The following is a 14,772-nucleotide window of genomic DNA, read 5'->3' as shown; positions in this document are numbered from 1 at the left end:
CATACATCCGAAAAGAAAAAAACAAAAGTTGCAAAATTCAGTAAATTTCTTACACATACTAAAATGTATGAGCACCTTTAGCACCCAAATGTAACACGGAGCCTTAAAGAACAATTCTGTGACTTAAATATTACCTTTCCATCATCTCTTGAGGATCCGATTACTACATCGAGGGCCTCTTCTTCGGGGAACAGGTCGATGTCAGCTGCAAAGAAAAATGTACAACTTTTCCCTTGAATTGCCAGGTTTGATACTTCAAAAGCAATATAGAGGAGTTCCATGCTAATGAAAGAGCACAAGGTAACCATTACACAATACCAAGGAATAGAAACCAAAAATATCAGTTGCCAAGAACATTATGTGGGACAGGCCACACACTGGTACCTTGCAAACATGACCAGTGCAATGGCACTGCAATCTTCAGTGCATAGGTAACTATTTCTGCTTAAACTCAAGGGAATCAGGTATGAATATATGAAAGGTGTGAATATTCACGCACCCCTAACTACAATTATTGTGAAACAAAATATTTTCCTACCGAAGTCACTTGGCACCATGCCTGGCATCTCGTTGCATAAGCCATCTTCAGGCACTGAAAAATTAATGTTGAAATCAGTTTTACAATATCGTAAAATCTAGAATTGCTCGAACTTTATATGGCATCTTTCTCATAAAACACCATACCATGCAACCCATTTCCTTTATATTAAATAGAGTACATAATAATAATAATAATAATAATATATAACCACAGTTGCTTGTCATGTTCTGGTTCTGTTGCTTCACATACACCTTCAAATTTGAGAAAAATACACTCCACTTTTACCAGGTGGTCTGTGCTGGTGTTTTTCAGGTGAACTGCTAGGTTCTGTCAAAAACAGAATTCAGTTTCGTGTGCCCACCGTCTCTAAATTATTTAGTCAAGAAAAAAAAAAGGTTAGATAACCCGCTTCTATTCAGTTAAATTTTGGACATGACCGGGCATAATGTTAGCATGAGTAGGCATCAGTGACAACATAAGAGCAAATGTGAAATACTGCAAATGCATGATGAGCACCTGTAGGCACAAGTGAATTTGTAAGGTAGTAGCAGTGAGTAAGCACGGAACTAGAAAAAAATTGTGCTTGGAAGTGAACAGTGCTGTATAAAGAAATACAGTCTTACCATGCTATCGTGCAAAGCTGCAGTTATAATTTATTTTAAAATTTCACAATAAAATGAAAGCAGACATGAAAGTGCAACTTGAAGGCGGAGCCACACGAGAATGTCTCATTACCTGGCTCTGGTGTCCAAGCCCTTGAAGTGCTCTGCACTTGTGTGCAACTTGTACCTGCAGCAAGAAATTTGTTAGGTGACCGAACTGCCTCGACTGCTGACAATATGTCCTGAAAGATGTAATGAACTGCCACAGAGAAAAATGATCCTGACTAGGCTCTGACAAGCAGTCCACTGCACTTGGCTGGCCTGGAGCTGGGGCAAGAGTGGTTCCTGATGACAAAAGTGCAATTACCGCTCACATTATCTTCTGAAAGATTCACTGAACTGCCACAGAGAAAAATTATTCTTACTGGGCTCTGACAAGTAGCCAACTGATGGTGGCTGCACAATCGTAGCCGGGGCAGCTGTGGTTCCTGAAGGTAAAAGTTAATGACCACTCACATATGTGATATTCTCAAAGGTTCAACAGCACGACCACAAAGAAAAAGTATACTTACTGGGCTCTGCAGGAAAAATTGCACGGCGCGGCTGAACAAGCGGTGTGGCATCTGTGGTTCCAAGAGATAAAACAAAAATGTCCAAATTTAGGTGACAGATATGATTGAACGAGTCACGCACCAGACTGTAAAAATATATAAAAATGCCAATGGCTAAAAACAAAGTGGCACTTTGTGCTAGTTGCATCAAATAAAAATGTGAAGTCAAACTTGTGGCCAAACAAGCAGTTCGTGCCATCTGCCAGTTGCCATCAAAGACAGGAGCGCATATCATGGTGATAAAGCATGAATCAGGATAATCATTATCTGTTATGCTCTTTTTCCCCTTCGCCCCCAGTACACCCATGCCTTCTACGTGCCATTTGCATGAATAGCACACAGAACAAGGAAGGTATAGAGGGTGTTTTTATGAAGACTTCTAGCATTATTTAAAAATCGCCATTATGAATACACGGAGAGCTCTTATGAGGTTATAATTTTTTGAGAAAGCCCAGGTGACAGAAGCCCATAAAGATAAGTTGTCATCCTTCAAATGGCTGTGGTCATTGAAAATAGCCTCTTAATGTATTCCACTTCTCAGCAGTCTCACTGCTTTTTACAGACCCTAGAAAGTCACATTATGGAGTGTTTCCCAAGAGTGAGCAGCTGTAAGGAAAATTTTTAGGCAGCTAACCGGCCGAAAATTTGAATTTTTAATATGTTCTTACATATTGAAACAGAGCATGCTCATAATTTCAATTACAATTTTTCCTAAACTATATAAACAAAAGCCAAGTCAAGACTTTTGTACTATGACAGAAATATTAAGCTAACAAAAATGACACATTTCCACACTATACAACTTACCTGCGGCTCCTTGTCCTCCTCTTGGTCCTGGAGGACCTGCCACCACCGAAACACCCAATGAGGTGGCATAGATAATCTTGCTCTCGGAATTTTTTGCAATACATCATGCTATTTCCGTCTCATGATCCGGATCCGCCGTCACTACCAGCCCTAAGTAGATGTATTCCCTTACCACTTCCAGTGCCTCGCTAACAATTGTAAATTGCTGTTCTCTTCCGAGGCTGTTAAACATTACTTTAGTTTTCTGCAGATAAATTTTTAGACCTATTCTTCTGCTTTGCCCCTCCAGGTCATTGAGCATGCATTGCAATTGGTCCCCTGAGTTACTAAGCAAGGCAATATCATCAGCGAATCGCAAGTTACTAAGGTATTCTCCATTAACTTTTTTCCCCAATTCTTCCCAATCCAGGTCTCTCAATACCTCCTGTAAACACGCTGTGAATAGCATTGGAGAGATCGTATCTCCCTGCCTGACGCCTTTCTTTATTGGGATTTTTTTTGCTTTCTTTATGGAGGACTATGGTGGCTGTGGAGCCGCTATAGATATCTTTCAGTATTTTTACATACGCCTCATCTACACCCTGGTTCCGTTGTGCCTCTATAACTGCTGAGGTTTCGACAGAATCAACCGCTTTCTCGTAAGTAGATGCATGTGCATATTTTTCTTTCTTGCTATATTCACGCAAGATAGGCTGGCTCCTGCACCTGCCTGTCAAAAAGAAATATTATGGGGTTTTACGTGACAAAACAACTTTCTGATTATGAGGCATGCCGTAGTGAAGGACTCCGGAAATTTCAACCATCTGGGGTTCTTTAACATGCACCTAAATCTAAGTACACGGGTGTTTTCGCATTTTGCTCCCATCGAAATGCGGCTGCCGTGGCCGGGATTCGATCCCACGACCTCGTGCTCAGCACCCCAACACCATAGCCACTGAGCAACCAAAGCGGGTGCACCTGCTGGCCACTTTGAATAAGAGCAACAAGGTCCATAGTGGTATGCGTGCTCTCAGAGTATAAACCATTATTAAAAGAATGTTTTGCCAAAGACTCACTTGTTAACTTTGTGACAATGTATTGAACCTGTAGTATCATTCCACACCTTTTGTTCGCCTAATATTTCCACCCATCATTGAAATTTCTCTCGCCAGCACACACACATTTTAACTACCGGTTGATATTACAATTTTCTTGTGATAAATTCTTGGACTACACAAATTACGTACACAGCCATGTGGTGTGAATAACGTATGACAATAGTGTATGTTCAAGAGACCTATTGCCCTAGGCTAGCAGAGTAGCATAATGCAGCACCAACATTCTGAGCAGTTTAGCTCACTGGACACAAATGCAAAATATATATTTTTGTTTACTGCTGTACCCTGAGCAGAGCAGACCCTGTGATCATGAAGATGGCAGGCATTTAGCAGCTGTGACCTCATGTGAACGACGTGAGTTTCAGTTATGATTCGTCAGATTATTGTATGTACACCTGAGCATAATGTCCAATCATGATTTCAATTTGGATGATAGAAACCTGCAAGAAAGCGCAGACCATCGTCAGCTGCTCAATGGCCGATGACATGAGTTAATACAATATAAAACATATCAACCGTATATCCCCGAAGTGCTGTCAGTGAGCCTGATCAACGACCATAGTAGCAATGTGGGCTTGTTGGTATGGCATCTTGGCGGGAGTGTTTTAGCGTGAATAAGACTGGACAGTGGACACAAGAACACACGCAGTACACACACAGCGCTACACAAAGTGCTGCATGTGCCTTTTGTGTGTCATCTTGTTCCCAGTCTTATACGAATAAGCGCTAGAACACTCGCACGATGATGATGATTTATTGCCATCCCACCTGAAGCAAGGGGGTGACAGCCTAGCTGGCTTGAGTTAATCAGGTATGCTATATTTTTTCTCCTTCCTCAAAACTTCTCCATCTACCCTGCACCACTATCCATGTCTGTAATGGATCCATTCATATCAACCTCTTCCCTGCCTTTTTTCCACCAATAATCTAAATGTCTTTTGCTTATCTCAACTGCTAACCAGCTGATGCTCCCGTCCACTCTAAGTACCAGCACTTCTGGAAGGTGGACCTTACCTATGACTCTCATTGGGTGAATCCCTTCGGATAACCATGTCAAGAGCCTGATCAACACTTTCTTGTGCTGAAGCTGGCAAACTAAGCCGTACCAATGCTGCATGCATAAATACAAGTACGTGTACTGTAAAAAGAACAAAGAGGTGGTAGACAGTGGGCTAGCTTAATTTCTAGAGACCATACTTTTGTACAGTCCTGTTTGTCACTTGAGGCAAGTTTCATCAACAGAGGTAAGCTTTTCGAAATGGTGCTGGTAGTGAACAAGAGCATTAATGAATTGAAATAACACTGTACAACGTTTAAATGACAGCATATTGAGGATTTTTTATGAAAATGAACAAAGCAAAAGGAAACAGGTGTTGGGTATTTAGTTATCTATGCTGAAAATCACAAGAAACAGTGTTTGTAAGGATGTAATATATGCTCTACATGATGTCCTCTGCAGAGCTCATTTCCCTAGAACAAAGGCGCAATGTTCTTGTAAGGCCTTCAACAAGCCTAATTTGTTTAGAAAACGCTAGCAAGTAGCAACATTCTTTCGCTCACAAAACATAGCCACATGACCCAAATCAGTAGCAACATATCAAACTAAAATCCTGTTAACTATAAGTTGTCATGCATTTCCTTTGGCCCTCTTCTTTCCCTTCTCCAATGAGACTAGAGGCTTTCTTAGCCTTTTGGTCATGTGCACTCTCATGTCTTCTTCGATCTCTGCATTCCATTTAACAAAGTATTACAAAGCTGACAGTGCGGACAGACAGCAATGCTAGGCGAGAAACATGAAAGGGTCGTAATGACAAATTTGGCCAGCATTCTAGTTCCTCTGGCATTACTCTCGTTTCATCTCATAATTGCAAAGCATTTGCAAGTGTGGCTCCCACGTCTACTGCATGACAGTTATCTGTTCAAGCAGTGGACAGGTGTCATCACATCCCACTAAATATCGAATCAATGAACGCTATTTAGGCCCAAAATTAAGTGTGGAAACAAAAATTATGTTGGTAACTGACAAAAGCACACATTTGCGCTGATGGCTCCTGCGAAGCGGTGTCCGCATTGGCGCCTGAGGCAGGGCGTGCTGCACCCACTCCCCATTTCTTAACGCCGACCCTTTCAGGCATGTTGCAGACAGCCCGAGACTGTCATCAAAGCCATACCCGAGAGATACGTCTTGGGCGGACCTGTGTTCAGTCGCATCGAAACCCGTAAGCCTCGTTACGAGATTCCGTCGGCCGTTTGCTAAACTACTGCACAATGAGCGGGACAAAGCACAAGCTGCTTAAGATTAAATCGTTCGAAAGGCGCGTCGTATAAGCTTAAGGTATGCTTAATAAGGAATGTGTGGTACTTACCAGCCATGTGCAGCACTCTGGCCTTATAATAGCCTCCCGACGTGGTGTCGTCTCCATTACACCACACGTCGTGGGGGACAGCGGGATTAAAATCCGCGATATCTTGAGGTTGAAAATTTTGCACTGCGGTGTGCTCGAGAACCGCAGTAGTCATATCTACCTCGTACTCTACTAAGACGAACATCTCGACTAAGGATATACAGAATTTGCTCAACAAACACAAAGCAACACAGTCGCATCTGCACGCGTATCCGTCAAGATGGCACTGTGTACTCTATGGATATGGATTCGCATGCGACTTCGACAGGACCATAGCAGAAACAAAATAATAATAATGCTGTAAAACAGCAGCGGGCTCAAAGTTGTACAGAAGCTTAATGATAACAATTTTCATAACTTCATTAGGCGTAAGCATTCATAAAATGACCTCGTAACTCATATGAAAGTAACTGTAACTGCGTATCAAAAACATGGGTTATATTTAAGCAAGAAATTCACAACGTCACATGAATTACCCTAAAAGGGTCTGTTATATCTACAGCATTGGAAGCGATATTCTGCGAAAAATAAGACATATATAGGGTCAACAGCACACGGTCAGTGCTGATTTAAAAAAACAAACAAACAAATCCTTTCCTTCTAATGTTGCATTATTGCAGCACAGGTATCGCGAACACAACAGCTGCATGCATGTGCGTCCACAGAAAGGCTGCATTCGAAACGATATGTAGCAATTTCTGCCGCAAACCATTAAAGGAATGCTGATCGCCATGACGCTACAAATATGATGATCCAAGCTTGTCCATATATTTATCAGATCATGCAAAATGACACCGCCGAAACAAGGAAATCTGAAACAGCTTGATCCTTTTCAGAAACAGGTAATCATGCATGCAATTTACTTAATGACGCATTGGCATTTCTGCTCAAGGAAAACTGAAGACAGCTTGCATGCACCAAATCTTAGAAAAACGGGCACTGAAATAAAGATCCATAAATGCCATAGATTTCTCAAGAACCACAATCATACAAAAATAACTTCTTAGGCAAGGTTCTGGTTGGGGTTGCAGAAGTCGCTGGGTGTGATGGCGCAGAACCAGCGCCGAAAGAGAACTCAGCGTCACAAGTCGGTGGCTGATATATACATACATATATATATATATATATATATATATATATATATATATATATATATATATATATATATATATATATGTGTGTTTGTGTGTGTTTGTGTGTGTGTGTGTGTGTGTGTGTGTGTGTGTGTGTGTGTGTGTGTGTGTGTAATGTTTCATTATTCCGTATGGCAGCGCCTCTAGGACACCAAATTGGCAACGGGGGCACCGAGGCCAGAACCCGGACATGATCCATGGGTTGGGGCTCGCCAAGCCCGGGCCCACGAGCCGCCCTGCTTCCAGCATTGATACTCCCGCTTCACATAATCTCAGGTGCTCTATAAGGCTTCCGTTTGCCGGTTACATATGCCCTGCTGTTACTTGTAAAAAAATGAAATATTAGGCAGGGCCCAGGCGGTTACCCTTCGACTTTTACAAGACCTTGCGTACCCTAACCTCGCGGTTCTTCATGCCATATACCCTGAAAGATATCCCAGTGCGGACTGCCCTGCCTGTGGACTAAGGGCAACATTGGACCATGTGTTGTGGGAGTGCGAAGCCATCGGCTCCTCCTTCAGCGAGGATAGGTGGGCTGCGCTCTTGGGCAGCCCCGAACTCAGTGACCAAACCCTGGCCGTCTAAAGCGCCCGCAATCGGGCCGTCAAGCTCGGCTTTGTGGTCCCTACGTGGGACTAGCCGGGTGGCGCGGGGTCTCCCCTGCGTCTTCTCTGGACCTAATAAGGTTATTTCACTCACTCACTCATATATCGTTGAGAGAATATAGCCGCCCGCAACTTCTACAACACGGATCAGAGTTTTGATGGCTAATTGGCGGTGGTTTACTGAACGTGTAGGCTGTGCACGCCGCTTTTACAAATGTGCTGCAACACCAAGATGTGGTAGCACTGCGCGCAAAATATGCAGGGACGTCGTTTATGCTTGGATCAGTTGACAAAGCACAAAATAAAGTTAATCTAGCCACTTGCTTGTCTGACATACGTGCATGTGCTTGATAATTCACGAGCAAGCACGAGTAAAATTAAGATATTGTTACGTAGGAAGACGCAGACGAAAAGCTATGTACAAATGTATTTACAAGGAAAATACGCTGCGCTTGGCCAAGAGGCAACAGCCCGCGCTAGCTTCTATTCGTCGTCGTCGTCTTCACACTGCTGGCCTTTCGTGATCGCACATATTGTGCCGTAGCACTACCCCCGGCTGCAAAAGCGCCGTCCCGGAGCGACTAAAGATCGGACTCGGAAGCAGTGTAGTAGGCCTTGAGCCTACTGACGTGTACGACATCACTAGATGCCACAAGAGAGGACGACGTTGAGCCCACAGGAGCAATTTCGTAAGTCACAGGCGTCACCTGGCGCAGCACGCGGTAGGGCCCTGTGTATCGCGAAAGAAGCTTCTCTGAAAGTCCGACGTGACGAGAGGGCGACCACAGGAGCCCGAGCGCACCAGGTGAAAACTGTACGTCACGATGGCGGGCGCTGTACTGACACTGCTGAGTGGTCTGTGAGGCCGTAAGTCGAGCACGGGCAAGCTGGCGTGCATGGTCGGCGAGGGCGATGGCGTCGCGCGCATACTCGCTTGTTGAGACCGCAGCAGGAGGAAGTGCCGTGTCTAGGGGCAAGGTAGGTTCGCGACCGTACAGTAGATAAAAGGGAGAAAATCCGGCGGTGTCGTGCCGGGAAGAATTGTACGCAAATGTTACGTAAGGAAGGGCAATGTCCCAGTCGTGGTGGTCCTTGGAAACGTACTTGGCCAGCATATCGGTAAGAGTACGGTTTAACCGCTCTGTCAGGCCATTGGTTTGAGGATGGTATGAAGCAGTCAGTTTGTGTTGAATGGAGCAGGAACGCAAAATGTCAGCGATAACTTTCGAGAGGAAGTTTCGACCGCGGTCAGTAAGCAGCTGTCGCGGGGCGCCATGAAGCAAGATAATGTCACGCAAGAGAAAGTCCGCGACGTCCTGGGCAGCTGGTAGGGAGAGCCCGAGTGATAGCGTATCGGGTGGCGTAATCAGTCGCGACGGCTACCCATTTGTTCCCAGAGGATGACGTGGGAAAGGGACCGAGCAGGTCTAATCCAACACGAAAGAACGGTTCCACAGGGACGGTGATCGGCTGGAGATGACCGGCAGGTAGCACCTGAGGTGTCTTCCGACGCTGGCAGGGATCACAAGCAGCAACATAGCGTCGAACGGAGCGAGCGAGACCAGGCCAATAGAAGCGGCGGCGGACGCGGTCGTACGTGCGGGTTACCCCAAGATGTCCTGCAGTGGGTGCGTCATGCATCTCAAAGAGCACAGTCTGTCGTAGATGCTTTGGCACGACAAGAAGAAGATCAGGGCCATCAGGGAGGAAGTTCCTTCGGTACAGAATGCCGCCCTGGAGGACATATCGGCCAACGGATGCGTCGGTAGGTGTAGAGCGCAGACGCTCGATGAGTACTCGCAGCGATAGGTCTCGGTACTGCTCATCGGCGGTGTTAGCGAAGGCAGACACAGAGAAAATGCCGTCGGCGGTACTACTGTCGGCGTCGTCAGGCTCGTCTACCGGGTAGCGAGACAGGCAGTCAGCGTCCTTGTGTAGTCGGCCAGATTTGTAGGTGACAGAGAACGAATATTCTTGGAGGCGTAAGGCCCAGCGACCAAGTCTTCATGAAGGGTCTTTCAATGAGCTTAACCAAAAAAGCGCGTGATGGTCTGTGACAACGGAAAAGGATCGGCCATATAAGTATGGGCGGAATTTCGCAACCGCCCAAACTAGGGCCAGACACTCACGCTCAGTGATGGAATAGTTGCGCTCCGCGGGTGAGAGGAGCCTGCTGGCGTAAGCGATAACACGGTCGTGGCCACGCTGGCGTTGTGCCAGTACTGCTCCAATTCCGTGACCGCTGGCATCAGTACGGACTTCGGTAGGCGCAGAAGGATCGAAATGGGCCAGAACTGGAGGCGTTGTGAGAATGTCGATTAGATGAGAGAATGCAGAGGCCTCGTTATCGCCCCACTGGAAAGGAGCGTCTTTTTTCAAAAGGTCGGTTAGTGGTCGTGCTATGGCGGCGAAATTCCTCACGAAACGGCGGAAGTACGAACAAAGGCCGATGAAGCTGCGCACATCCTTGACACACTTCGGAACAGGGAAGTGCGTAACAGCATGGATCTTGCCTGGGTCCGGTTGCACTCCGTTCGCGTCAACGAGATGTCCAAGGACGGTAATCTGGCGACGGCCGAATTGGCACTTCGATGCGTTGAGTTGCAGACCGGCTCGCCGAAAAACGTCCAGGACTGCTGAGAGGCGCTCGAGGTGCGTAGCGAACGTTGGGGAGAATACGATAACGTCGTCCAAGTAGCACAAGCACGTGGACCATTTGAAACCGTGAAGAAGGGAGTCCATCATGCGTTCAAAAGTGGCAGGAGCGTTACATAGGCCGAATGGCATCACCTTGAATTGATAAAGACCGTCGGGTGTTACAAAGGCAGTCTTCTCGCGGTCGAGATCGTCCACGGCAATCTGCCAATAGCCGGAGCGAAGGTCAATAGAGGAGAAATAGCGAGCACCGTGGAGGCAGTCAAGGGCGTCATCAATCCGATGTAGGGGATACACGTCCTTTTTGGTAACCCTGTTAAGGTGCCGATAATCCATGCAAAAGCGCCATGAGCCATCCTTCTTTTTACCAGCACAACCGGGGACGCCCAAGGACTACATGACGGTTCAATAATGTTCTTGGCAAGCATTTTGCGAACTTCTGCGTGAATGACTTGACGCTCAGCTGGTGACACTCGATACGGGCGGCGATGAATAGGAGGGGCATCGCCGGTATTAATGCGATGTTTGACAGCTGTAGTTTGGGCTAAAGGACGATCCTTAAAGTGCAAAATATCGTGGTAGGAAAACAGAACGCGGTAGAGTTCACGAGCGTGCTCGGAGGGCAAGTCGCGGGCAATCAATTTCCGTAAGTCAGCGACGGTACAATTTGTCGACTGCGATGGTAGAGGAGTATCGGATGAAGTGTCGTCTACTGCAATGGATGCTACTGAGTGATCCTCAAATGAACAAAGCTGGGCCAAAGACATCCCACGTGGCAGCACTTGTGTCGTCAAGCCAAAGTTGACCACGGGCAGGCAGACGCAATTCGCCGTAATAGATAAAACTGTATGGGGTACTGTGATCCCGTGTGTAAGGAGGACGTCTTGCATAGGAGCCGCGATGTAGTGACCGTCGGGGACTGGTGGAGATGACACTAGGTCAACGTAGGTCAGTGCCGAAGGTGGCAAGCGAACGAAGTCGGCGGAACTGGGGCGACTGGGGTGTGGTTCAGCAGGATCCAGAACAGGCAGGTCAAGGCGGAGAGTACTGGCGAAACAATCGATGAGAGCAGAATGTGCGGAGAGGAAGTCTAAGCCGAGGATGATGTCGTGGGGACAGTGGGCGATGACTGTGAATAGCACGATTGTTGAGCGATCGGCGAAGGAGACGCGGGCGGTACACATACCAAATACGGGGGCTGTTCCGCCATCGGCGACACGGACAACAGGCGTCGGGGCGGGCGTGATAATTTTCTTGAGCCGGATACGAAGGTCAGCGCTCATTACGGACAAATGCGCCCCAGTGTCTATGAGAGCAGACACAGAAACACCGTCGACTTGCACGTCAAGAAGGTTCAGATGAGTGGGCAAAGTCAGCAGAGGATTTGGCGGCGTAGGGAGCAATGCAGCGTCACCTCGAGGCGCTGCATCGTCTAGTTTTCCGGCTGGGAGCGGCGTCCGAAGGGAGTCGGCGAATAGGAGCGACGGGGCTGGGGAGAGCGAGATTGCCGTCGTTGGGGCGAAGGCGAACGAGAATAGGGGCGGTTCGTTGCAGGAGAATCAGTGGCGGCATTATCGGAGCGTGCGGCATAGGGACGAGAAAGGCCACCTGAGGGGCGAGAGTAGGCAGTATAAGTAGACCGGATCGGGGAACTCCAGCGACTACGACAGTGCCGAGAAATGTGCCTGATTCGATGGCAGTGAAAACAAATAGGCTTGTCGTCAGCAGTGCGCCATTCAGATGGGTTGCGGAAACGTGGTGGGTAAGAAGATGCGGGACGGGGCGAAATCGAAGAAGCCGGGCGCGTATCAGGGCGATGGGCCGAGCAGATGGTGTGAAGACCCATGTTTTCAAACTCCTGGCGGACAACTGCCTGGATCAGTGAGACCGTGACTGCAGATGTGTTGGTGGGACTGGAGTCGAAGGCAGCCGGATAGGCGGCCTCGATCTCACGCTGGACGATCCTGGTAACATTGGCAGTGTTGTTGGGACGAGGAGCGTCGGCACAGGAAGATGTCGCTGGGGTGTTGGGCAGACGGGAAAACTGCTGGTCAATACGTCGGCTTTTGGCGAGTTCCAGGCGGCGGCACTCTTTTATAACAGCATCCACCGTGGCTACGTAGTTGCAAACGAGCAAGTTGAAGGCGTCATCGGCAATGCCTTTGAGGATGTGGGAAACCTTGTCTGACTCAGTCATGTGGGTGTCAGCTTTGCGGCACAGAGCCAAGACGTCCTGAATGTACGTGACATAGGGCTCTGTTGACGTCTGCACACGGCCGGAAAGCGCCTTCTGCGCGGCAAGTTGTTGACCGTAGGGGTTGCCGAACAAGTCTCGAAGCTGTGTCTTAAGTGAATCGCAACTGGTGAGCTCATCTTCGTGCGTGCGATACCAAACTCGAGGTGTGCCACCGAGGTAAAAGACTACGTTGGCGAGCATAATAGTAGGGTCCCACCGGTTATTGCGGCTGACGTGTTCATACAGGCGGATCCAGTCATCGACGTCTTCCCAATCTTGGCCCGAGAATACGCCAGGATCACGGGGAGCGGGGAGAGTGATGTAGGTCGTCGAAGTGGCAGCAGGTGTCGGAGCCGGCGGAGTCGGGTTGTCGTCGCCGGGAGCCATTAAGGAAGGCTCGACGTACCGTCCACTGCGAAGCTCCGTGACGAGGTACGGGGAACGTCCACCTCCACCAGATATGTTACGTAGGAAGACGCAGACGAAAAGCTATGTACAAATATATTTACAAGGAAAATACGCTGCGCTTGGCCAAGAGGCAACAGCCCGCGCTAGCTTCTAATCGTCGTCGTCGTCTTCACACTGCTGGCCTTTCGTGATCGCACATATTGTGCCGTAGCAATATAGAATCTTCTCGGCTGCGATATTCAGAATCTCTCTTCCGGATCCTTTGTCGTTTCGCACTAGATTGGTCAGAGCGAATCTTGTGCTAGCATAACCAACCTTATAAGAAGAAACAGAAGGACAAATGGGCGTTTACCCTTTCGCTATCCTATCAGTAAAACATTCAATCAGTCAATCATTCGTATACGCATGCGTGCGTTCCATGTTTTTTTACGTGTATGTGTATGCCGCAACCCTTCAAGGCGGTTTTCCGAACCCTTTATTTATAAGGTGATTCACAATAAACAAGCATCTAATCAATTCGTCATTTTTCTTGAACAATGCTTTCACTAGGTCACTCTAGCCATGTCTAGTGTTTCTAGCTTTAACCAAAGTTACGGGTATGGATAAGCAGTTACAGATTTTCACAGCGGCCGATGTGCAGGCTGCGAGTCGCATTTCAAGCAGTAACATTTTTGCTTACGAGTTCTTTGGCTGTAATTGCTCACGCTTACATTGTCACATTGGACTGCCTCGCGGTGTTCACCACAGCGAAAGGTTTGGGCTTTCGAACTTTTAGCAATGTCCCAAAATCAGCAGAAACGCTACAGGCAGTACCTGCAGCCGGACTAGAACGTTGAAGTGCCACGGCAAACTCGAGAGTACGTGCTGAAAAGAGCCAAGTCATACACTGCTGCAAGTCAGGTACGTGTCGTTGTAACTTTCACTATTCCAATCTGCGATTAACAAAAAGCAGTAATGAGTTGTACTGCAAGAGGGGCAAACTGTAACGCGTCAGAGACGTCGGTCTGCTTTCCGAGCCATTTGTGCAAAAAACGCTGTCTTGAGTGCTGCCCGCATATCGATCGGTCTCGAAGCGAGGAAAGTGAGAATTGTTTCGTGCTGGTACTCGATCGGGATGCGCACGTTTCTTCTGAGTGGGGTTACAGCCAAGGAGGTTTCGTTACAACGTGCCCCGATCGAGTCACGGTTGCCGCCGCACATAACTTTAGCGATCAGTTTTCTCTCAGAACGAAGTTCACGAGGTATCCTAATCGTGTAGCTAGCGTATTGTTTCCAAATTTCAGTATCAGTTATTACTGACATTGAATTATGCAATTTTACTGACTTGTTAATTCAGTGGCTTGGAGGGAGACACACTTTAATGCGCTGTGCTGCATGTGATGAATGTTTTCTGCAACTGCTGGCAGGATAACTTCTTTCCTTTTTTTTCTATGCAGTATTAGGCATCTATACTAATTGAAATGGATTTTTGTGAGATTGAGCATGTAGACACATTGCAACGCTTCTATTTCAATAACCCAGTGAAATATTGGTTCTTTAAGGAGCATTGTTGTGGTAGGCATTACTGTGAGTACGACAAACTATGTGCAGAGTTGAACACTTGGACACATGGATATTGCATCTGCATGGTTTAACTTTTAAACATGGTACAATAGCTCGCTACATATAGCAA

Source organism: Dermacentor andersoni, chromosome 5 (genome assembly GCF_023375885.2).
Source record: "Dermacentor andersoni chromosome 5, qqDerAnde1_hic_scaffold, whole genome shotgun sequence".
NCBI lineage: Eukaryota > Metazoa > Arthropoda > Arachnida > Ixodida > Ixodidae > Dermacentor > Dermacentor andersoni.
This window is presented reverse-complemented; position numbering follows the sequence as displayed.